Source organism: Platalea leucorodia, assembly GCF_965183815.1.
Source record: "Platalea leucorodia genome assembly, chromosome: 1".
NCBI classification, from domain to species: Eukaryota; Metazoa; Chordata; class Aves; order Pelecaniformes; family Threskiornithidae; genus Platalea; species Platalea leucorodia.
In genome coordinates this window covers 147,554,951-147,582,352 of record NC_138823.1, presented here as the reverse complement: position 1 = coordinate 147,582,352, position 27,402 = coordinate 147,554,951, and the positions used below count along the sequence as shown (strand labels likewise).

Genomic DNA, 27,402 nt, shown 5'->3' with positions numbered 1-27,402 from the left:
TATTGAAATAAGACTGATGAATTCACAAGACAGAATCGCAAAAAAGAGGGAACTCAACTATTCAATTTATGTTAAGTATCAAAACTAAATTTTAATGCAGTTTTTAATATACTCATGAAAATAATAAAATAAATACACATTATTTACAGTGAAGCCTATAAGCAATCCATGCATTTTATGACTAAATGTAATGCTTCAGTTATTCACCAAAGGCTGGTAACATAATCAAATGAAAAGCCCTAAAAGGCTGAATATTCTACCAGTTGCAGAGATGGTTTTTCATATTTAGCAAATATAAAAGTATTTAAGGGCTTGAGACTGCAAAGGCTTGAAGGACCATCAATACCTATTGAGTTCAGTCAATATTTACGGTGCTCACAGTGTATGAAAGGGCTAGTTGTTTTGATAGCTAGTCTGTTTTTCCACCTATACATTTTTTCTGACAAAGGATAATGCCTATCTCTACAGCTCCTGCCAATATTACCATGGTATTATTATAACACTTAAGTTACTACCTTAAAGGTCTGTGTTGATATCTAGGAGCACCGATTCAGGGTGGCCCTTCAGCCCTAATGAGACATTCACATGCAGTCCTCTTGGCAGTCAAATATCTCCTGCAGCACAAGTGGCTGAATGCCATGGCCAGTGTTTCCCATTTTGTTAAACAGCCTCATAGAAAAGAATTCAGCCATGCCTAGGGACTTTCCTGCCTCAGGCTGCTTCCAGGCCTTCCATCCAACCACAAGAAAAAATTGTGTTTACACCTCTGGCAGATGGAAATCATACATTCACCTAAGCACGGGAGAGGAAATCCTTGCACGCTTGGCACTAGCTGCTCTCACAGCACATTTCCAGACTGCAGAGGGAGAAGGGGCCTACTCTGAGGAGGGAATCCTATTGCAGAGGTTAAGAGGCATCTAACGGACAAGGCTAAATTAGGTGCTCTGAATTGCCTCTTTCATTCCATTGACTATGTAAGTAAATATGTGTTTTAATTCAAAGAGTGCTCCATCTCTCCTGCTACGTCTCCTGTTCCATCTTTCCTTCCACCTCCAGAGAGAGAGGGAGAGTTTTTATTGCACAAATGTTATCAATTCTTTAAAAATCACAATACCAAAAAGAAACTTTTGTTTGCTGTATTTAATTGAGGATCTATAAAGCTCAGATCATATATCAACATTTTAGGTAGAAAAGACATCTTGTAAAAACTTTTTCTTCAGTCATGTTTATACTATTGTTAGCTAGACAACAACTCTACAATGATACTGATATTTTCTTTCTTTCTCTCTAAGTATTGAAATGAGCAAGCAGAGACCATATTTAAAAGAATCAATACAGAAAAGCCAATAAGGCTGGCAAGCTAATTTGGGCAGAGGGATGGTGCTTCCTCTCTTTTTAGAATTAAAGATGACAAATGGTTTTCCTTATTTCACCTCACTTCCTAAAGTTGGCTATTTTTCATACAGACTGCACTAGTTAGTCAGTATGTTGGTGTTACAGGGTCATACATTTGCTTCTGTTACCATGGGTTTGATTTCTACTTCTGTTTCTCCCTTGTTAATTGTTTTTAAACATGGGTGCTTTTTGTGAAGATTAGTATACCAGAAGTGTACGTGGACAGTAAACAGTGGAGCACCTTTTCCACTAAAATGTGACTTATTTGCACAATTTCTCTTCAGTATAACAACTCACTTTCAAAGTGAGTAGAAATGTGCAGTGAAAAACATTTCTGCAGTGACAATTTGTTTTCAGCCACAGTTAACCTTTTATTTGGGAATGTGTCATTTGCTTGGTTTTGCACATTTCATCCTCTTATACGATATGTGAGTTGTGCCCCTTTACTTGACCTGCAAATTAATAAACTAGGAAAACTCATACATTGTAGAACAAGTACCAATATCAGCTAGTAGCAGCTCTTTTTGCATGAAGCTCAGATGAAACTGCTGCATGATGCTTTTTTTATTTTTAAGTGCCGAGGACAAAATGTAACTACTGCAAAACGCACATTAGCCAAACTCAGCAAACAACTTTAGACCTGGTGGATACGTGCTTTAGAGAAGCATCTGTCTTGACAGAGTGCACACAACTCACACCCTGATATGGCTGGTTCCTATGGCTGAGCTCCCACTGAGTTAGCAACGTTCTCCCATAACATGTTCGCGAGAAAGTTCATAATGAAATCATGTGTGAAATCATATGGAATCATGCCATGGATTATAACCAGTGACAAATTTGCTTCCTAGATATGCCAGGCATAGTTTTGCCAGGCCTCTAGCAAAAAAAACCTGGAATCTCACTGGCACTTGCCATTGGGAAATGACATCTTTTGATCTAAACTAGCCCATTATGATATCAGTGCTTCATTTCCATGAGAATGCAGAGGAAAAAGGAGCCTTTTTCCATAACTCTGTCTAAATTTCACACGTAAAACCAACTTGTTCATGCTGTGTTCATAGACCAGGACTCCCTGGGAAAATCTTCATATGCATGTACAATGTTTCTTATTCATAGTAGATAGTATCCACTTTTAGCAAAATTGACTACACAGAAAGAACACAGGGCAAAAGTAATATGACTTATCTAATTCATGCAGTTCTTGGGTGCAACTCTTCACTAGATTCACACCCTTTTAATCTTACACATAGTCAGCCAAATGTTTTCTGAACGAGGTGCCAGAAAAGACAGAACTCAGCCAATCTTTTGATACCTTAATAAAAGTTGGCAGGATTTACCAAAGTACTTCCTGCATTTCCTTCCTTTTAGTGCTGATGAAGAAAGAAATTTAAGATACAATGTTGCAGATTTAGCCCTTTGCAGGGTACTGCTCACTACTCAGTCGCATATATTGAATAGTTCATCTTGACTTTTCACTACTACTGATCTGTTTGTGCTCAGAGATAAATTTTCCCTTTACTGTCAGTTCTCAACAAATCACAATTGAAAGTCTTTTGCTTTGCCATCCTCCTTAATCTGAGCAGGTCTTTCCTGAGGCACTTGCATTGGTCTTTCAAGTACTTAAACTCTGTAATCAAGTTCTCTCTTCTTTCTCAAGGCTGCATATTTTCAATACTTTGGGTCTTTCCCCATGAAACAGACTTTCTGATCTCCATGTTAGAATTGTATTCTTTTCTGCAACTGACTTTCTGCAAGAATTTTCATACCTTTTCTGAACTTCAGTGCTTAATTTTAACTACACATTTCTAACTGAGGGATTTTTTGCAAAAAGTGTAGGGGAAGGAATTCTGTACCTAACAGCGACTCTTTTGATTGTAACTAATTATCTGTGTTATGCAGCCTGCGTACTTCATAGAGATTTTGGCAGTATCACTACACAGTGGGTTTTTTAATTTAATTGTTTTCTACAACATTTAATACCTATTTCTCCTCTTGTATCAAGCATGCTACTGAAGTTAGCTAGAACAGCAGACTACAAGCTCACATAAACTGCTTTTAGCTGCTGCTCCAAACACATGTCCAATTGCTGTGCATCTTCCTGTTCTGCTAAGTCTCCTGATGATGACATCTTCCATCTCACGTATTTTGACACTGCACTTCAACAAAGGACTTGCTCATTTTATTTATTGGCACATTTACAGCCTTTGCTACCAGAGATCTGAGAACCTTACAGGGTTGAGATAAATCATTTACCTTCAAGCAAGTGTAACTCACTCTTACCCCATTTCTTAGAGTGAAGGTCTGCTGGTAATATATTCCTTCAGCTCATCAGGTATGACCTGCTCTTGGTTTCTCATCAACAGCCTCTTAATGGGAGTGAATTCTTATACCAGGAGCAAAGTGAAAATGTGCTGTACTGCTACAATGCTCTGCTATGAAGATTTACTTCTGGCAGTGACCGTGACTTCTGAAACAGCATATAAATAAGAAGAAAAATTGTGTCCTGGTTGGTAAGATATTTGTTATCAAGCTGCATAAGAAACTTCCCTGCCATGTTATCATCTGACTTTCCAGGGAAGGGAGTTGATGGGACATTAAAATTAGAACTCTCACATTCAGGCACTACCTTATGTTTACCCTGTTATAAAGCGTCTCATAGAAAGCTTTCCTGGCTCTACATATTGCTTTTTGCTGTGTCAAGCTTTTCTTTCATTACATGGCTATGGAGAATCCAATTTTAAGTAACCTATTCCTGGAGCTTTAGTTTGTTTGGAAATGATCTTTGCTCAGTGTGACATACTATATCCTCATCTGAGACTAAATGTTAATCAGTTAAGTGCCTGCTAGCTCTGTACTCCTTTTTTTGTTTTTTTTTTTTTTTCTTTTCTTTACAGTAGTGCTGCATAACAAAGCCTCTATTATATATAATAATGAAAGTGATACCTCCTTCCCAGTAGCAGGACCTCAGATGAGGAATACCTTTCCAAATGCAATCAAACTGAATCAAACCAAACTGTGTTGAGATACAGATATATTACAAAGCTACACTGTTTTGATAAAGTCAATCAACACCATTTGAAAATAGTAAAAAAGTCGCCAACAAAAACCTTTTACAAGCACAAAGCAAAAACTTTTCTTTTGTGAAGAAAAAGAAAGGGCATTCTTCTGAACTTTTGCGGGCTTTTTAATTCCATGGATTTTAATTTTTAGCATTTCTAATTCTGGTGTCATAAGAGCATGTGCTATGTACCCAAAATCAGTGGAATGAGACCCATTGAAGTATATAGCTAGATATACTATAATATTCTACTGCCAGTTGTTTTTTGCTCTTTGTCTGTTTTCAGAAAATTAGCTGATGCAAGTCAGGTGAATGTACTACCTTTGATGATAGCAAGAAAGCTCCAACGGTTGAAGCAAAGCTTTGTGAGATCCCTCCCATCACTGCTGGATGCAGTCAGGTGTCTTTCCTTCAAGTTCTAAAACAACAAGAGTCTGCAGCTAGATTTATAGCATGCCATTTCCACTGAAATTTGATCTTACACATCAATTTTCTTTGCTGCTTCAAAGTTACAGTTGGTATAACTCAAGTGGAGTAATTGATTTTGTCTACTTTATACTTTTCTGAGCAAAGGTATAAGACCATACCATTAAATTAATACAGTTTGGCAAGCTATCATTTTAAGGTTTGATAACACCAACAGAGACATGTAACTCCAGCATTTATGAGATATTGAGTAATCTGAATATTGGTTGGAGCTCAGACTTCATGTTTGGTGTTTTTTTTTTTTTTTTTTTTTTTTTTAAGAGTATATAGTGGGGCGTGATCGGCTGGAAAGGAGCTTTGCAGAAAAAGACCTGGGGATTCTGGTGGACACCAAGTTCAACATGAGCCAGTTATGTTGGGACGCATCCAAAGTGCTGTGTCTAGCTCTGGGCTCCCCAGCACAACAGAGATATGGAGCTACTGGTGAGAGTCCAGTGAAGGACTCTCCAGCAAGGACAGTCCAGCAAAGATGATTAAGGGACTGTTTAGCCTAGAGAACACAAGGTTCAGGGTGGATTTCATCAAGGTATATAAATACCTGAAGGAAGGGTGCAAAGAAGATGGAGCCAGGCTCTTCTCAGTGGTGCCCAGTGACAGAGCAAGAGGCAATGGGCACAAACTGAAACACAGGAGGTTCTGTCTGAATATCAGAAAGCACTTTTTTACTGTGAGGGTGACACTGCACAGGTTGCCCAGAGAGGTTGTGGAGTCTTCATTCCTGAAGATACTCAAAAGCTGCCTGGACACTGTCCTGGGCAACTGGCTCGAGGTGGCCCTGCTTGAGCAGGGATTGGAGCTGATGGCCTCTAGAGGTCCCTTCCAACCTCAACACCTTTGATTCTTTTATGTTTAAAACTTACCTTCTCTATGACTGACTGAAGACAAATGCATGCAAGGCTATTATGCATATATTTTGTGATATATCCATTAATTTTCAGACTAATAAAAAATTCTGCCTGAAAAAGCATCATTCTGTAAATGAGCATTTCATGAATTATCTTTCCAACCTCAGCAGTTTAATGAGATCAAGCTGATATACTAGGAAACAGAATATTTAATGGAGATCAAAGTCATTAAAATACTAGCAGACCTGCTAAACTAATCCAGTCATGGTCCTTTGTATTTACTGCCTGACTATTGAAGTTGTTATCACCTGCCCCATGGGGCACAATAATTTCATTCTTAAATTGTACTGTTGGAGAAACTAGAGTTATAGAATAGGGCAATCTTACAGGATGAAGTTAGCGAGTCATCCATGAATAAAATTAAGCGGCCAGCTGAATTACACAAACTGTCTGCAGTTTGCTGATAACTATACTGTTTTCGTACTGCTTCAAACTTTAGCTGGAGGTGAGGCACTGTTTAGATCACACCACAACTCTTTTATCGATTTTCTGCTGTGTTACCATGGAAACTTTTCCCACAAAAAAATGCGCATCACATTACAAATTCATACATACACTGTGTTCATTTTGCTGATGGGTTAGAGGAGGGGCCAAATCTAAATGTTCCTTCATTTTAATCATGCAGTTAACTGATAACAATGCACTAAGTCCTATTCAGTAATTTTTCTTATGGCTATTTATTTTCTCTACCTTCTTACAAGGTTGAGAAGGTTTCCATGGATATCAATCAACTCTTCTAATGAGATTCTTCTACTCAATGTCTCCCTAAAGTTTCTCTGCTCACTTATTACAGAGGCAACATTTTATTTGTTTCTTCCTTGGGTTTATTGCCATGAAACTGCTGGGCTAGAACCTGCTTATAGGTGTTGTGACACAAAATGGGCTTTTAGACCAGTGCTTTCAATTCACTCATTTCTTTGAGCAGGTGAAAGGAAAAATGCTTCATGCAGTTATGTTTGCTTTCATGAAGTCAATCAGGGAAGCAGTCAGGCTTTAATTCTTTCTATGGTAAAGACCAGTCAATATATGCTCAGAAAACCAGGAATAAATGACAGCAGTTAGTTTTGTTTCTTTTTAGAAAAATCAAAACAAATAACCTGAAAATTCCTGTGTTTATGAAAACAGCTTCATACAGCTATCCTCAGCTCTGTAATTTTATCCAAGGATCACATAACATCTGATTATGACAAAAAGAGTGAATCAGGCTAATAACATGAAGATGACTTTAACTGTTAAAGAAGTTCCTGCAATCTTACGGAAATTATGTGGAACAAAAAGTAACAGAAACGTAATGGGTCCTTGTCTCATATGACTGTGATCTGCCTTGCTTCACTGAGTCTACAAGGGCTTTTACCCTCTGACTACAGCTGAACTGGAAGGTCAGATGAATATTTATGAAGCCCACAGTTTGCTCATTTCATGTTGCAAAATTCTTGTCTGCATATCAGTGTACTAGCGAGTTTTCCCTGGTCCTTGTTTTAAGTGTATTCTCTGGTTCTACCTCCCTAATATTACTGAAAATGCTTAAAGTAAAGTTTAAGTACCTAATTCCAAATTTTATTGAAACTCTAATATTGATTTTAAATTAAATATTTACCTCCCTGGTTTGTATACTTTAAATATATTGAAGGAATAAATATTTCAGGCAAGACTAATTTATTAGCCCTGTGCTTGGAGCGCAGGGCTGGACACAGTGATCTCTGAAAGTCCTTCTGAATCTGAAGTGTTCAACATTTCTATGACTATTTATATGGCTGTCCCATACAGAGTCCACAATCAGAGATTCAGACTTTTTTTTTTGTGAAGGCTTAGCATAAGCATTCCATAAACAGAATTGCTCTGCCATCCAACAGCTTTCAGTCTCAGTTAATGATGGAACACAATAGGAGGGTGAGGCTAAACTGTATCACAGATTGACTCCCACTCTTGCCGAAGTCAATAACAAATCTCCTAAGGATTTTGAAAAGATAATGTTGAGGTTTCAGCTAAAAGGTTCTGTTTCAACCACTGTTTCAAAGCTTGAAAATACACTGAAACATAGGCAGAAATGGGCTCCAGAATTGAAACATTGTTAAATAAAAACAATGTGCAGAAGAAGGTAAAATAACAGCAAGAAGACAATGAAGTGACTAGAGACAGGAAGTGAAGAGACAAATCAGGTTGGAGCTCTGAGACTGTCAACAGGACAAGACGACTTGATATAACCAGAGATGAATGAAATAAGATCAAGAATGTATTCATAGATTCATCTGTCCAAAACTGAAATCTAATGTTGTACATCATGAAGAAACTAATGGAGAGAAAGCAAGTACAACCCTGAGATACACATGTCATTAAATTCAACAGAGAAAAAACAGTAGTTTTTGAAAAGCTGATGACTTGATCAATGCCCTTTGCTCCTACTTCCAGACAGCAAAAAACACTAAACATCCATGATCATGCAGAAAAATTCTCCAGGAGAGGTCATGAAAGAACACAGAATTAGAGGTGCAACTAAAATTCAGTATTATTGCTGGAAATGGAATAGGGGAAAAAAAAAAAATATCTTTCAACAGAAAACTCAGAAAATTTTCATCGTAGTTGTATGACATGCAACATTCTAGTAACATGAGCCTTTATTCTGTCTAGTCATACATTTACAATTGTAATGCTCTTAAAGATGGATTTATACAGCTGACTAGCATGACTTTATAGCATTTTAAACAAGTAACTCACATTTTTCATAATCCTGATGTCATATAAAAAAACCCCCATATATAAGAATATGCATGATCAGATGCATTTCCCCACATTCCCAGAAATGGTGGTGGTGTGTTTTTTTTTTCTTCCTTTTTCTTTCCCTCTGCCAAAGAATTATCCAAATCAATGAAATTATTTGTTAATTTATAATCTTACTGTGGCCCTATAAGGACACATTTCAATACCGTGCTGCGTAGACAAATTCCCATAAGCTATGTCTGGACACAGGCTGTCTCCCTGAATCAGCTACTGAATCAGCTATTACCTCTTTCCCCACAAAAGGATGGCCATTCAGTAATAGGCCAAGTAGACTTTTCAGGATACACTGAACCCACCTAGTTCATCACCTATAGGAACTGTGAAGGAAGCTCCATTCTCTTGGTATCAACGCACAAGAGTTGCTAGCTGAGCTGGTTGGGGCTTTTGGCTGGCTCGCCTGTGGGGATGGGGTTCCACCAAGTTGTGTGACTTTCTGTCATGCCAGGACTCATCTCATTACTCCAAAATATGAGACCAAAGAATGCATGGTAGTACTTGCACAGAAACACGTGAGGACAAAATATTTGTCTTTTGACTGACCTTTTGTTCTATGATTCAAAAGCACAATATTATTACGTGCACAGTTCCAGTTGCGTGGAAGCTAGGGACATTAGCTTAGAGAGAGGCAGTCACAAAACAAAACAAAACAAACCCAAACCTGCCAAATACTGAAGGAATGATGTTGGATTATTTGAAGGGAAAATATTAATAGGAGTGCTAGTCTGCCACAGAAAATAATGACAAGATGACAAGATCTCTGTAAACCTATTCAAAATGAGCTCTCCTTTCTGCTACGCCTTACATTTTCTTTTAACTGAAGCTTCTCCTGGTACATTGTTATCTTTGGAGACCACCTGTTTCACATTGCTGTCCAATAAATATACTTTCAGTGCCTGCTGGCTTAAAGGACAAGTTGACTGCTTGCTAAACAGAATCTTTTTTCACACTGTCTCAATTTTACATTAATGTACTGAGGTGACAAAGTTATTTGCTATATTATCAAAATGAATAGCTTAATTGTTGCAACACAACCATCATTCTCCTACAGAATTGCTGTTCAGTTGCAACACAATTAATGAGCGCATCAGACAGTTATGCATTAGTGAAAAATGTGCCGGTAAGCTGCCTACCAACCCTGTGCTGGTGTTTGCTTTTGCAGTGGGCAAGTTTCTGGCATGTCCAGGAAGGCAAGTGATTATGGAGGGCAACACTGAAGCAGTGCTGAAGAACAGAAAAAGAGAAGTCAGTATGCTCCCAACAAAAAGCCACATATAGTACCCTCTGACCAGAGTCATACAGAGGGAACCATCAACAGGCAGAGAACTCATTTCAGAAGTTTCTCAAAGTTGAACCATGCCTTGTTAATGCCAAGCCTCTGGTAGCATAGGACAGTAGCTCTGCATTTTGGAGCTGGAGGATGGGAGTCCTCAGTCCTCCCTTTTGCATCTTAAGAACTGCACTAGTTTTTCTAAAAGAAGCTTTTTTTTTATCTGTGTAAAAGAAGAACAATTTTAACATGGCTCATAGCCATCTGTGATTATTGGATTTGCAAGATCAAAAAGTGTCTCTATTAGATGGGCAATTTCATGCAGATCACATCAACAAGACCAAACCTCCCAAACCACTATGGATGGGACAAAAGCTACCATGTGTCCTCATTTTCAGTGATCACTCATCTAAAGGAGCAAGGCTGAAAAGGCCTTTCCCAGCGAACTTTTTTCTATAAGCTGCACAATGGCAAACACAGCAGAATCTGAGTGACCCAAGAGGAGCTGTAAATCAATAATGATACTTACATTTCATTTCACAAAACATCATCCAGAAACAAAACCAGGAAAAACCTGACTGTCACGTCCTGATAGCATGACTACAAGGTAAAAACCCCAAACCATAAATGTATTAAAAAAACCAAACCAAAAAAACCCGACATCTAAATGGGAAACACTGAATAAAAACCATGCCTTTATTAGTTTTCAAATATTTGATAAGTTTAAAGTGCTTTTGTGAGTGGAGCTGACCTTTACTATCTATACTGGCTGCCAAAATGGCTAAATTTAAAAGAAAACAAAATGCCAACACTGCTATACTTCACAACAACTACATTTCAACCTCAGAAATATTTGAGAATCTTCTTGACTGCCTAGCCAGTACTGCATTTTTGCCTGAAAGTACTTTCAACACCTGTGAAAGGAAAACATGTCACATGAGATACATGAAAATTCTGATCCTTTCCATCTCCCTAGTCTTAACAAGACTATGTGATAGAAATAGGTTAGGTTTCTGTCACTAAAGCATATACATGAAACTCTGTCTCCAAACTAGAAGCTGCTCATCACATGGATTTTAAAATGTAATTTTTTATGGATAAGGAGTACTCCACAGATATTTTTCTACTGTTTTATTTTGCAGTAAACCAAATACATAATTTACTACAGAAAATCCTTATTTTACCATTCTTTTCTGGTCTGCATAAAGTGTAATTAGACCTATTGGAATAATTGATAATTATACTGCTATAACATGTCAGTGTCCCTCTTTTAAGATGTACATTTATGGATAGATATTACTTGTGCTCCATTTGTGTTTCCAGCAAAATTCTGTCTTCTCAATAAACGAGAGTGATCATAGAATAAACCCCTCATAGCTAGCAGTGAAAACAGCATGTCTCAAATAATGAAATGACCCCAACTACTCTTTCCAAATATCCAGAGTGCTTGATAAGAAATATTTGAGTTACTCTTCATGTAGTGTAAAACCACCTATATGCCTCAAACATCTGTCCCCTTCCCTCCCCCTGCAATGGAAATAGATGAAAAATGTATTTATAAAAATTGGAATAAGTGCATTTTGCAGTTGGACATCTAGGGCTAGATAATAAAGCACTCTGAGTTCTGAGAAGCACCAGAGGATGCAAGCTGCTCCACCAAACTTTTATGCTATTTGTTGAGTGAATACATATGAAGTAATGCCAAATATTATTCCTTGGACATTTTCACAGCTGAATGCACAACTTTCTCATCTCTGTGTTATCAGAAGCCCATGTTCATACTAGAAGTTGGAATTAACAAATAAAATAGTCATAAAAGCTACAGCTGCAGAAGCATGAAAAAAGTATTGTAAAAACTCAGGAACTCTCCTTAAAGAGAAATTTTTATGTATCTAATCAAGCTGCTGGCTGGCTGTTCACAGGCAGTGCAAGCATGTGTCCTCCACAGTAAAAAAGTCTTGTCTTTCACATCACTATTTAAAAGAAGCCAATAATTTAATAGGATGGCTAAGAACAAAACTTGTTTCAAAGAAGGCCTGAAGACTTTTTTCTTGAAAACGTGGACGTAGATTTTTATAACTGAGTTGAGTAATGCCATCGCTGTCCTAACTGCATTCTGACACTTGAAACCACATACAGCTCAGAGCAGCTAAGGTGGAGAAAACGAAGCAGTAGTCACAGGTAGGAGTGTATGATTTGGAGAGGGAAGCAGGTGCACAGTTCACATAATAATTGCTCTGATCATTAAGGAAGCCCAAAAGTCTCCAGGTCTAATGGCTTATAGAATACCCCTCAAGGAATAAATGCAGGCCATTGATTAAGAAACAAAATTTTGCCCTTAAAATACTGGTTGTAATGCATTTTGTGAGAGAGGTAGAAATTAGGGGATAGGAATCTGAAAGTAAAATGTGTTAATGTGTATAATGCCTCCTAATCACACTTCATAGAAATCTACTCAAAAGAAGGAAAATCTTTAGTGTGTAGCATTGAGAGGTGGAATTTAAGAATCTTACTCAACACTCCATAGATGTTTTTATTCCTTTGTATTTCATGCCTCCCCCACATAAGGCAAGGAATGAAAGCAGAACATAAACTGCAGTTAAAAAGAATGGGCTTATAGAAATTTACTTTTATTGCACTATTAAGCCATTGCCAAATAACACCTTGTTTTATCTGGCTTCACTGCAACTAACCAGTGAGATATATGAAAACACACATCTACTGCCATTCAGCTCAGGATATAACAATTATGCAGCTAGCTCACTCCAATTATATTCTTAAATTAATAAGCATTTATTTGAAGAAACAATAGGATAACACCACACTCATTTTTAGCAAGCCAGTTAAGTTCTTTGATTCACAAAATAGCCACCATTCAAGTTCTCTTCAACAGCCTTTAGACTCTGCTCTCAGATGTGCAAGCACGTACCAGACTGCCACGTGCAGCAGCTTGAAATCAAAAGTCACCATTTCTACTCAAGTAAATAGCTACAAAAGGATTTTTCAAGGTAAGTGGCCCCAGGCATCAAGGGTCGTGATGCAGTTTTACAAGGTCTGGCTTTCTTTTTTCAGGTTGGTTAAAAGCAGAGTTATAGGCTATACTTCAGCTTGAACAGATTTTGTAGTACAGTAATGGGTGAAGTTAAAACACTTCTAACAGGAATTGCAGGGCAGACCCTGTCCACTAAGTTATACCAACGTTGTCTCTGGCAGCACAAGGCAGCTTTGAACTCACTAACACTTGAAGGAGAAGCAGCATTTGCAGCGATGGCTCTAATCCCTTGTCTATTCATCCCCTACTTTTTAAGAGTGAAGATCAGGACTGGTTGGTGAGGCAGAGTAAGAACTGCGCACTAGTGATTCTGGCTACCTTATAATTTTCTGGAGACACACTAGAAAGAAAGGACAACAAGCTGCTCTTCCAGACTGAACTAGGAGCCTATCTGAATGTCACAATCAAAATGACACACATAACGTGAAATTATTACTATACTATGGGGTAGCGGTAGCAGTTCTAAAATTAAAGCCCTGTCTAGAATAGTCGCTGCAATGCACTGAAACACGAAGAAGCTGTTCAAAATAAACGGAACTAAACCACATGAAATCAAATATCTACTTTTAAGGTAAACTTTCCATGAAAACAACAAAACCTATTTTCTATTTGTTCCATTTTTCATGGCACATAATTAAATCAATGCTTTGTCACAAAATAATCAGTTCAAGATGTAGCTAGGAAAAAAAAACAAACCTCTGATGAATTCTTTCCTAAGATTTATTTGAAAAGCAAACTATTTAGTCCTAAATACTTCTTTTCCACCGCTCACACCTGGAACAAGCATATGCATGAAAAAGCTTGAAGGTTGGGGATGTCACAGCCAAATGACAACACTGACAGAAGGAAAGGGAAAAGGTGTGAATGGAGCCAAGGCCAAAATTGTAAGGAGGAGTGGGAAGCAAGTGAAGGAATTTAGGTCCCAATTCAAAACTGACAAAGAGCCATGGGAACCTGTTTATTTCAATGGCCATGGTTTCAGAAAACAGTCTGATATCAATATGAACAATTTGCAAGGGTAATGAATTTAGCAAGGACTGGCTTGAGACAAGGTTGTTGCCAAGAAAGGAATGATGTTATAATGAAGCAGCTTGCAACGGACAAGTGATTTCTCATAATGTGACTCAGACAACAGTTGCATGCACTCTGTTTTCCAACTGTTGAGCATGCAAACCACGTAGCAGCATTTCTTTTCTTAAAACTCTCCAAGAGTCAGAGGGGGACAGTCATCACATCTACATTGCAGCACAGTCGAGATATTAAGAAAATCTGTATTCCCTATACTGTCTGTTAGAGATGCTAACGAAGTTCCAGGTGCAGACATTTCCTCTGACATTGACACATCCCAAGTAGGGAAATTAGAATACTTTATCTGAAGTAATAAACATAAAAAGGCTTGCATGGCTTGCTTAATTCATGTGCTTTTCATACTCTCTAGCAGCCTTTCTTCAGACACACAGATAGGAAATGGAAATTATGGGTGATCAGTAGCTTTGGATACAAGAAAGCAGATACTCTTAATAGCAAGAAGAAGAGGAATTATATTTATTTTTTAATAATGCTGCTGGTAACATGTAAAACTAAGTGACTAAATAGCCTCTTCTTAATGTGAGGCTGTGCCATCAGTAGGATGGTTCCAGTCTGTTTTGTTGCTGCCTTCTTTCAGCTCCCACAGGATATTTCCTGCTTCCTCATCAGTGAGGACTGGCACTGGGTCCCTGTGGGCTGATCTGGAACCAGTTTAGGATGCAATTTACTTTGTTAATTATATTTCTCCAGCAATAATTTCAGTGTTCACTTTTAAATCCTTCATTGATTTTAATTAAGCCTGCATAAGCTTCCAAACTTTTCTTTCAGATAACAACAAGCTGCTTACTGCACAACAACCAAAAACCACACTCACTAAAGCAGCCGGAAACCAAAGCTACTGTCACTTGCTAAAATTGCTTTGGACATATTGCCAGTGGCCCAATGAATTAGTAAGCTTGAAGTGAAATAAAAGGGGAAGAAACAAGCTTCTCTTCCAAGATGTTACGAGTTGCAAGCTAGGACATTGTTTCAAGGCTTTAAATTTCTCTTTTTCTTACAATTTGTTTTCCTTATTAGTTTGTTCTTTGGATGATGGCTCTTTAGGTTATTTTTTAATTTATTTTTTAAATCGGGCCTTTATAAGCACATCTATACCATGTATCGCTGCGTCATGCTAGAGATACTAAAGCTAACGTAATGCAATGCAGAGGCATTAGATTAAGTTACAAAGGTAACAGCATAAATGCTTAACTATTGTGCTAACATTGCACTAGCTTAAACATTTTGCTGTACATCATCATATGAGATGTTGAAATACTGTTTAAGGCATTAAACTGCACAGCATGAGTGGAGAAAGACCCCTTCATTGCTAGAACAAAAAATTATTAACTGGATAGGACTGTCACCTAATCATAGCTTTAAAAACACCATTTAATTGAACTGACATAGCAGTTTATGAGTTCTTCCAAATATAACATTTCTAATATCCTTTCCTGACAGAATTAAAGGCACTTTATCTATACACATGCAAAACCCTTTGCCGTATTACTCTCTTCTTGTACCTAATACTACCCACGTAAGAGGAAAAAAAAAAGCCACAGACTTTGACGCTTTACTCTTTGACTGTTGCTCTGCTACAACTGGTAAATATACTCAGTTATTTCAGAGAGGAGCAGGGGTGAGTATCGGTGCTACCTGCCAAGGTAGAACATGGTTTTAACAATGCAGCTACCTTGAATTGGAGAGTTGCCCTGATATGAAATATAGGCAATTAAGGAAACATCCTGTGGCAACATGAGGAGCTTTACAGACTATTTTGATAGCAGTAGGATCAGGATATTGTTTCTGTGATCCGTTATTTTAACAGTCATTTCTTTAGGAAGCCAAATGATCAATGCAGGAATCTGTAGATTTCAGCAGAAACACGAAGAACAATATGAATTTCACAAGTATTTTAGGAATAAGAACATAAATTTATGACATTTACAGATATGGATGATGACACGTGAAGGAGATGAAGCCCTCAGTTTCCCTGTCTGTTACGAGTAATCAGCAACGGTACATGGTGCTATGGTACCAGACAGCAATAGCATCGCATAATGTACAGGATTTTACCATCAAGAATTTTAATACTGCATTTACAGGAGCCTGAATTGAGGCCTAAAATAAGTTCCCCTGAAAGATGAAAGGAAAGAGCTTTCATGAAGATGCACGTGGGAGCAACTGACCAAAAAGCTTTTAATAGTCCTTTGCATTTAAATTGGTATCATTAGGAACTCAACACATTTTTAAAAAAAACAGCAAAAACTTGCTTAAGAGGACAGGGAACAGAGTTTTTGCCAAAGTTAGATATTAACTTTTTGGAAAAGCACAACTCTTAATTATATTTGGACGGAATTCAAACTAATAAGACCCCACCTCTTATTAGAAATACTGTAACTTACAGCAGTCCTTATATTTAATAATTAATACTGACTCTGAGCTGAATTTTCAACACATTTCCCAGCCTGATTGGTCTCTAAATGCTCTATCCATTGAAAGACTTCCTATTTTTTAAACTGTTTGTAGCCAACTGCCAGCATGTTTTTTATTCTGACTTTATGAAACAGATACATACAAGTACTATTTTACAAATCTTAGAAGCTTTATGGACTGAGCACCTTTCATTAGGCCCAGGACTTCCACACTAACACATCATTTTTATGAAGTACTGCCTTACAGCAACAAAAAGCCTATTTCCCCACTCTTTATCAGGAATTTCCTCTTTAATTAGAAACTAAATGTATTATCCATTGTTCTCATCATCTTCCAGTTGCCCGGTTTTCATTTGGGAATGAGTTTTTGTTTTTCTCAGTAAATGACTTTTCAGCTGGGGTTTACAGAGTTCAGTTATTCAATCTTTTACATTGAGAACAGGAGCTAAAATTGTGTTATAAGGTAGGAAAGACAAAATAAAACCACATAAAATTTTATGAGACTGGACATATATAGTAGCATTTACAAAGTCAATTGTTAAAATGGCAGAAACGGATTGAAGCTTATTTTTTAACTCATAAGCATGCAGCAAACAAACATTATATTTTGTAGGAGGTGCAGAAAATAAAGACTTATCATGCATTAAAAATCTTTACTACAGTGTAAAAGCACAATATTATTGAAACTTTGCAATGCTACTATAAAGGCTGAACATAAGATATATGCCTACAATAAAATTCTACAATAAAATTCTACAATAAAATTGATGGATCCGTCTTAGACATAGCTTATACCTAACAACTTCCCAGTGTTCAGTGAAGCAGTTGCTGGCTATCCTGAAGGCTTCTTGCCTTAACATTAAGCCGTTTAATTTATTATTGTCTCATCTGCAAAATTATTTAAATGCTTGTTTGGCCTTACATGTAGGCAAATGCTTTGGCTAGTTATCTGTTATTCTATGAAACAGAACCTTACAGACAAACACAAATGTGGTCATTTTAAGTCCTGTTACCACTTCATTGCAACTACTGCCCATAAGTCTCACAGCCAAAGTTGGCAAATGCCTTTCTATGTGAAGTTCAGAGTGATGTCAAGGCATATGGAATTATTCCCGCCCCAAGCTCATGATTCTTTTTGCCCCAGGTGTTTCTGAACCAATTTGTAAAGATAAAGCATAAGGGCAGGAGCAGAAAGAGTTGCAAGAGTTCACTCACGGAAAGCAAGACAAAGCAGTGTTTCAGGGGAAAGCTGATAGAAGGGCTACCCCCTTACAGAAATAGGAGAGTAGTTCCAGAAGGGACACTTGACACAAGAATGACAGGTAAAGGAAGCTTTACAAGTAGAAAAGAATTTTAACAGCTTTGTGGCAACATAAGACATCAGAAACAGAGGATGTAAACAGAAAGCACTTGCGTGAGCTGATATTTGTCAGTCAACAGACAGACCTCTATAGTCCTTACAGAGTGAGTTGCCCACTGGTGATGACGGGTATAATCCCCTGCAACAGACACAGGGTAGCCCAAGTGACTGATTTTGGCCAGAAACACTGTGTATCACTCTACTTTATTTCACCTTTGATATAAAGATGAACACATCTCCTGCTGGCTCCTGTGCTGAAGGGACCAGAGCAGAAGGAACAACGAAAAAATCCTCACTGATATTTCTGGCAGGTTCCAAGAAGACACTCCACTCAGTACACTGACACCCCAGAGAGCCAGGCAAACTTCACTTCACCTATCCACTGTTTTTGAAAGTTTAAGAAAGTAAATGTATGAGATGCAGGGAAAATGCATATAAGCCTAATTGTCATCTGAGGACTGGAAATCTCCAGATAACAGTAGAGTAGCAGAGGCTTATTCCAGGCTGCAAATTCACAACCATCCTCACCCTTAACAATCTCAGATCCTAACCCTGTGGATCCTTCTCTTTCCACTGCACCACCAAGCTAGGTGGACAGATTTCCTTCCTGTTCAGAGGTATTGCTCTGTGTGCCAACACAAAAAGATGGAGCTCAGACAGCACAACATCAGGCTTTATTCCTTTCCCCACAGCACAGTCTCTCCTGTTTCATTGATCCTCCTTCTCTGAAAGTCCTGGAAAACGCAATGCAAAATTACATTAGGATTCTCTGCACTTCAGTACTTATTTTTCATAATATCCCTCCTGATGTATTGAAAACAGTACAATTAAACATGAATATCATGACTGTTTACACACTCAATATCCAAAAGGGAATTCCAAATACGTTATCTCTGTATAGAACTTAAACTTTTAAGCAGCTAACCAGCTAGCTAGCTAACCCAAGATTTTTTGTCTCTGTTACTTTCCCACAAGCCATACACACACTTATAAACAGTTTGATACTGTAATGAGTGAGATTCTTTTGTGTGAGAATAAAATATGACTTTGAATCAGCTGTCCTGACTAGTCAGTGTTTAGAAACTATGCTCAGGTACCTCACAGCTGCTCATCAGCACAGGTTCCAATAACATCAGGTTTCAGTGGAAAATTTATTTCAGTGCCTTCAATGCCTGTGATTTATCTTGGGTCAATAGTGTGTAAACCAGCTGCAGTTTTGACAAAAAGCTGTGTGTATCTTATATGCACAAAGACCTCTCTCTTTAACAAGTACGAATATTTTTAAGCATATGATCTGACCTTAGGAAGTAACATAATCACACACAGAATTCTTGATTTAAGTTTTAGAAAATTACCAACTTTAGTTTGATCACAGTGGAATTTAATAGTGGGGTGCCTTTTTATTTCTTTGTTTGGTACTCTTTCCACTAACAGTGATAGAAATGCTCAGGCAGCATCTCCACCATAAGAATTATTTCAAATAATTCCTCTGTCTGCTGCTCAGGAATGTTCCTCTACTGGATGATTTTTCAAATATTACCTCATCATGCTTTAATACAGTCTTTACAAATTCAACTCCTTGCTCCAGCTTCAGCAGGGCTACATATGACTGAATCCCCATCCCCAGGTAAATGCCAGAAACTTACTACAGGATGACTGGGAGTCATTGCTTCAAATGTCTCAGGCTGGAATAGCCTACTGCTCTGCTGAAATGTTTCAGTGCTTTGGGTCCATTGCTTGCTGCAGAAGTGTCTGGCAGGCTGTTTAGTTTCCAGATCTCTAAGCAGTAAGCTGCAGCAATGAGGTAATACGTACCTTGATTTTTAAAGGCTCATCCCTACTCTGCTTCAAAACCTACTGCACATTTTTAATGGCTCCTGCTGCTGTTCTCCCCATACACTCCCATCAGCCCTCTAATATCCTTGGTTATATTTGGCCAATGCATGCTGTCTTTGGCATTCCAGGTTGTTTCAAACATCCAAAGTATTTTATTTTCAGTCTTATGATATGATTGCCTACAAGATGCCATTTTAGCTACGTTTTGACTGGTTTAGCAGTTGCAAGCTTTCCTTATTGTAATTCTTATATAAGATGTCTACCTATGCAGAACATTTTTGATTCATGTTTTTTCTTTGTTAACAACTTTGAGTCCTTTGAGTTCCACTTTTTCCTGACTTGTATTTGTGCATTTGCTATTGCATGGGGTAGATGGACATTTCTGGAGCCTTCTTCATGCTAGCTGGTAAAATGTCTCAATAATTAATTCAGCTTTATAAATCTAAAAATGTAAACATCTATATATGAGCTGATCACACCAGACTCTCTTTGTAGAGAGAGTATGTATGTATACATTGTATAGAGAGAGTATGTATGTATAGAGAGAGAGTATGTATGTATACATTTGTAGAGAGAGTATGTATGTATACATTGACATATATAGAGAATTAGACACAGGATGCAATTTGTCCAACCTACTTTAAACGTCTGCTTTCAGTGTTCATAGACTCTGCTGACCGTATTGATTACATCTCTACTGACTCTATATGAGCTTAGGCTGACAAACATGGATATAGATGTTGGCACAGCTAGATGAATTGTACCTTTTGTATAGAATCCGTTTTACTTGTAAATTTGCCTGCAGGCTATACCCATGTCTGTAGCTCATAGCAGAGTTATTTCAGACTCTGTGCACTTTCATTGCACAGTGTCCCTTCCAGCACTACCAGTGATAAAACGATCATGAATTAGCAAACTTTCACAAAGCAATAACCATGTCACTCGGTCTCCTTTTGCTTTCCTTCACCAAATACTAGTATCTTGTTTCTCTGTTACTTTTTACTTCTTTCTTCTTGATAGTATACATTTTATAAGTTGTGCTTATAAAGCTGTGTCTTTCAAATTGAATTTTTCATGGGATGTTCAGGCAGTTACTAACATGTTCAGAGGTTGCTGGAGTAGATAGTGATCTTACTAGAGGTCACTCACTCACTTACTAGAGGTCACTCACAGTGGTTGCTCTTACTTTGTTCAATTTACAATCTATCCCCCTACAATTCTGTGGTTTTCCTAATGTAACTTACCTACTATTAAGCATACTGATTTTCATATTTTTCCATATGGAAGCCTGCCACAATTATTTGCTTTGTATTTTTCTGTCATTTCTACAGTATTCTTGTTTCCAAGTTTACGTATCAGCAGAAATGCACTCATTTCCAACATAATAACCTGCATGACAGAGTATAGAAAGCACCAAAGACATGTAACATTGAAGTTTCATCTTTTCATTCACACCTGTTTTTCTCTCTTGTGCCACTCATCTGTGCTCCTCAACACCAGTACAACAGCTTCACCACTGGGAGCTACTACTGAAATTGCTGAAATGGCTATTACTTATCCTAATAGTAGTGATCTCCAGCTTGATTTCTCCCTCCATCTGTTTGTCCTGCAGTTTTTCTTCCCTCTAGCATTTCTGGGATAATACCATCTCCTTGCTACAATCCAGTGCTCCTGGCCAATTGAAACCACATCCAGCTATACTCTACCTTTTCAGCGTATAAATTTCTTTCAGCTCTTTTACCTCACGGGGCTCCTGGCTCCTTAATACACCACTGTATCTCCAATAGCGAACCCCTTCCTCTCACTCATTCTGTCCCCCAGTCACCAGCATCCTCTTGTCCTGGTACAGTCCATCTAGTTGGGGTCTACATGTTCATGTCCCAGAGCAAACTAAGCTTCAACCTTCTACTGCCCTTCATCTCTTTCTCTCCTAGATTTGGATCTTATTTTCTGCCTTTGAACTTAGAAATCAGTAGTTACTTGGCCGAGTTAAGACAGTGAAAAATTAACCATAGACTTCAGGATTTAGCTCACAGACCTAATTTCTGGTTTTAGTTTGCTGAAAGTAATTACTCCTACATTTTGGGCACTGACGTTCAAGTACTAACAGTTTCTTTCAATTTTGAAATTTCATTTCAGTAATGATATCATAATTAACTGAAATGAATTTGCTAGTGAAACATTCAAGTGTACAGTCATAATCAGCATGTTAATACTTGCATTGACTTCTGTTTTGCAAAGCAGTCACTGGCTTTGGGAATAAAACATGATGGATGGTTCAAAGCAAACAACCTCAATATCAGAAAATTCTAGCCCTGACAGAATTTTCTGGATCAATCTAAAAATGTTCACTAGAGGTAGAGAAAATTTAACAGAAACTGGCTTTGAAAACCTTAGCAAAAACCACAATAGAACCCAAGCTGATATTTTACAGTTTTCTGATAAGTAACTTCTCTGATGATGTACACATGTTTTCTTTTTAATGACAATTCCTGAAAGACTGGCTAAATCAAAGGTTAGATTGACTGGCAGGATCATCTAATCTGTTTTGGAGCTTGCAGATATTGCTCTGCCAGAAAAAAGGGCTAAGGGGAAGTAAATAAACTGTCAAATAGAGGAAAGTTATTGCCACCATATACTTGCAGGTGCCTCTAGTAGGAATTAGCCCCAAATTAACCCCAAGTTTTCCATGTGTATTTGAGGAAGACTTTTACTTTCTTTTCACCTGTAAAAAGACTTTGGTTGTATTCTAAACACTTTTTCTATGTATTCACTGCAATTTCCACTATTACATGCTTCCTGCTACAGACAAAACCGTGAGAGGACAGAGGATAGAAGAAATCTTATCTTAGTGCCAGTGAACAGATATACACCATGATTGTTGTGGAGTTCATGACCTGAATGGGGTCAGACAGACTGGGGCTGCAGCAAACAAAGTGATAGTGGCTGGAAGGACAAAGGGCTTGGCTCTGGTTTGTTCCTTATCATAGAATCATAGAATGCTTGCGGATGGAAGGGACCTTTAAAGGTCCTCTAGTCCATCCCCCAGGTCATCTAGTCCATCCCCCAATATCAGGGGCTCATGATAGTGTGTTACACTACTGGTTTCCACAATGTAGTTTCTTACTGCAGTTTCCTGCACAAAGTCTGTTGAAATCTTTCCAGGCCTCTACGCCACCATGAGTTACCAGTGCCTACAGGGATGGAGTTTCTCATTCTGTTGTCACCACTGTGTCTATAAAATGAGCTGGAGTAAGAGCCAGGATAGCATTAACCTCTATAAAAACCTAACTCACAGACTTCCACCCAGAAGCCTACAATCTGTGTGTGAGTCCGGCATGGGTCAAGCAAGAAGTTTTCGGCTCCCGACTTCAATCCTGTTCACCTAGGATGCCTTGTGGAGCCACATTTTGCACAAATCCTCAAAATTTTCTGTGTCATCAGCCCCATACAATAACTCAATAACCAGATTTGTCTACAGTGGAAGCTCTTAGCTACATTTAAATGGTATTGTTATCCCTGAAAACTCTACTGGTGTACTCAATGCTAACTACAGCAGCTGTCATTACAGGCACACAATACCGGAAAGATAACTACAGTATGGATAGTAATAACTAAAATTGAAATAATGTTTAACATAGATATGATTAGAAAAATAATACATTATTTTTCTATCAACTCTAGATAAAAAAAAACCTTGATCTTGATTGCCAAGGGGTAAATTCAGGAAGACTGCATAGGCTCATTAAAATCATCGTGAAGACGATAAAATTATAATGAAAGATGTACCAGCAAAAATGTTGCTGAAGTCATCCTAGTTCAAAAGGCAACAACAAAAACCGTTACATCAAAATAGTGTAAACTTATGTCAGTTCAAGATCTGGCTCTGAATTCACCTTGCAATATTTATATATTACACTACCTATAAAAATATGATTGCTACTGAAATAGAGAAAAAAAGTTACCTTCAAAAAGTCATGAAACAAAATACATTAAGAAAAAAAAAAAAAAAAAAAAAAAGACTTGAAGGTACCTTGAAGGATTCCCTAATAAAATACCAGATGTGTACCCATGTTAAGTTTTCTGCACTGTCCAATAAAATCTGACAGACCTAAGGCATTCTTTTATAAACAACTGCTTAACTATTTACTTGATATCATTATTCTAGAGAAAAGTTCCATGAGCAAAATATGGTTTTCCCAGTATATAATACAGAACTACTTTTTTATTTGCTGTTTCCCTTGCTGCTTCCAAAAATCTATAGTTAAATGTGAAAATCAAATATGCTTTATGTTCCTAAGCAGTTTGGTTATATTACATGTTCTTGATTTACAGGTTATATACAATAATATTCAGTTATTCCATGGAAAGAACAGAGACTGAAACTACTTAAGATCCCTCATGACCTCCGATCATTCAAACCACCAGGAGAAATTCCAAAAGAGAAAATTAAAACTTTTTTTAATCCTGGGCAACAATTACAAGGTTTAATGAAAATCCATAATAACCTGGGTTAGCTACCACTTTTCTCTGCAATGCTGCGACAGGCATAGCAATACCATGGAGAAATGTAATGTCAATGAGAGATGCCATACAAGGCAAAAATTCCTAAATAATTTACAGTATCAGATACAAGGCTGCACTAGAAAACAGACTGATAAAAAAACAACAAAAAAATAAGCCACAGAGAATAAACAAGAGGGATTTAGTACCATGAGCATGGAAAATTAATACAACCAAGTATGAAGCACTGCTGTATGTTGAATAGGATGTGGGGCCACAGAGCTTCAAGAACTCCTGCAAGAAGGGCCATGCTACTGTCTGGAGAGCTGTAACATAGAGAGGGTTTTCCCACCTCTACAGCCACCAAGCTCTGTTAGGGGTACCAGTGATAGGCAACAAAACAGATTTCATGAGCTTAGCTCCCTGACATTCGCAACATGACTCACTAACTTACGAGTGGTTTATTACAGAAATAACGGCACTTGTGGCCTGTAGAGCATAAACTTTAGAAAGCTTCACAAAAAATAAAACTCAGCTGCCTCTTGTGTTATCTACTACTAATAAAGCTTTGAGAGCTCTCCAGAGGTTGCTTTAAAAATGCTCTCTAAAGGAATGTGGGGAGATAGGTGCTCATCTCCCAAAGAACCACGTGTTACTAATTATGTTAATAATACTATGAGCTGTCTTACCGCCTAGTTATGAATTAAATAGCCTTGTCAAATACAGGCTAAGGACAAGTGAATAAAGCCCTCAAACTAGTTATTTTCACTCCTCCTCCTTTCCTTGGTCAAACACAATTGGCTCCACAAAACCATTTGCAAGAAGAAATAAATATTAGTCAAACCAAAGAAAAAGTTGAGTTTTACACCTCAGCAATTTCAAAGTCATCTTAAACAACTTGGAAGCCCTACTATGCCACAATAGAACCTCCATGAAGAATGGCAGAAACCATTTGGGTAGACATTTTTATTGTGACAGGGATTTAATGTGCCATTGTCCTCAACTTTCCTTTTAACAAGGTTATTTGATTTATGATTTGGAGGTAAAACCAGTTTGTAGTATTGTCATTAGCATAATTAATCATATCCTGCTCTCCAGGAAGTGGACATTTGTCATGTGGGACTCCTGTCCACATTAACTCTGTCATTCTTTTAATCTCAGAATAACCTCTGGAGGTGGTCCAGATCTCTAATAATAGTAATGCCATTGTAAAATCTTGGTTACTAAGAAATAGTAGACCATACAGTATAAAAAGCACTTGGAACCTGTCTTTACCCTCTGTTGCTAGGCTATAAACCACACTGCACTACCAATGACTTACGGTAAAAAAATTTGCAAATATAGCAAAAGCAAAACATTTATCAGAGAGTTAGGACAGAACTAGGTGTGTTTTTTTTCCTGTTAAATGGGTTTAGGAGTCTTAAAGTTGTAGAAAAGGTTGCATCCTGTCTTGGATTGACAGGATGACTTACAGTTACTGGGCTTTATCAAGACAATATTTTTAAAGTGATTATTGACTAGATCTTACTTTTTAATGCTTAATTTTGAGATTGAAAATCATGGAAATGTCACATGAAAGACAGAAGTATCTCTGTGCTAATGTCAGTGGCTTATAGTAAAAGGACTGATGTTAAAGTCCTGTTTAGCTTGACAATAATCCATAGATCTATTCATGGTAATATTATTTTATTTATTAGTGGAGAAAAAAAGAATTATAATTCAGTGTTGCATTAATAGCAAGAGAAAAGAGTGCTGCAGAGCTGCAGTGATTCTTATATGCTTATATGCTTTTTTCAAAACAAAAACAAAAACCAAACCACCCAAATTCCCCAAATGCTCTACACCAAGAGAAAAAATGTTTCCCTCACAAATCGCTACTACACAGCTATCCTTGGGAGCTTAACTTTACTCCCAAGTCTTTGGGGGCAGATGGGGGAGACTGATGACAGCAGCATATTATGATGACAGCATTGATGGGAGGGACTGATGACAGCAGTGGTAAAGGTTCAGGGCTTCCATTAAAAGTGAGGGTCTGGCAGAGTGACCACACAAAGAGAATTACTTGGAGAAAGAGTGAACTTTGTGAAGTTTTAAGGAACCAAGTTCAGCAGTAAGAATAAGGGGGCATTTACAGACCAAACGCTGTCCCCACTGCTGCTGTTTCAGCTGTGCAGGATCCATCTCACTCCATTCTTTCATTCTACACAGATCACACACTTGCTTTTGGCACCTCATCAAATGCAACTCCTCTAATAAGAGAATACAGAACTAGGCATCGATGATCAAGCACCAAAATGAAACTAAGAGCAAAGCAGAATGGAAATCAGACAAGTTTAAAAATCCCAGTCAGTAGTTCATAGCTCATCTGATCCAAATCAGCATCAAAATGTCATTGCTGATCAAGAAGAGCAAACCCTGGTACTGAAGTCACCCCCTAATTTTGCATCCTTTATCATTCTGGCTGCAAATCAACCATTTAATGTCAGCCTTTATTCACCTCTGTCCATCTCTTGTATTCTTCTGCTTTGGTAGCAAAATGGAGATCCTGACAGAGAGCATGACAGAAACCTCTGTTCCAGCTCCTACTCTTGTCGAGATACTGGCTGCAATTCTTCCCTAATCTTTTAGTCATACCTTCCCCATTCAGAGTTCCAGTGGGACATGGGCATCCCCTGATCCTGGCCAGCTGGCTACCCATAGCATGAGAAGGAGAAACCTTGACCAGGGGCAGGGTAGGATTGTTCCTGGTGATGGTGACCCCTATTTCTGTTTGCTTGTCCTGTCACACCTCTAGGCAGAGCACCACCAGCCAGAGTCCATGAACTTGCTGGACACATTCAAGGACCAGAGGATGCTATGGGTGTGCTCTCTGTGATGCTGCCCTCTGCCTCCCTATTTTCATTTTTTGACCATCACTCCTCCTCCTTCTTTTTCTCATTTTTTGTCTTCCATGTCATTTCATTTTCCTCTGGGGTCCTCTTTGTCTCTTACGGAGGTGGAGCTGGAGGGGAGCAGAAGGGGTCGATGGCTGTTCCTAGTGCAGGAGATCAGCGCAAGCAGCAGCCAGCAGTGGTGGGAGGGAGAGCCCCAACCACGAGCCATCAGCGGTACCCAGAGCTACAAGACCAGGACCTTGAGCTGTGCCATACCTCCCATCTTACCCCACTGTTGCAGACACTGTACCACACCAAGGCAACACACTACAATGGGTTTGCCTTACAGGTGACAAGTTACGTACTTCTAGCAGCACTTCTTATCT

General features: G+C 38.1%; 1 protein-coding gene across 1 annotated transcript in view; it reads right to left on the bottom strand.

Moving 5' to 3' along the window:
* The window catches only part of PLXDC2 (plexin domain containing 2), a gene marked incomplete at its 5' end in the record, with an annotated part of 277,865 nt that overhangs the window by 95,016 nt on the left and 155,447 nt on the right, over positions 1–27,402 (bottom strand). The gene's annotated exons all lie outside the window — the stretch shown is intronic.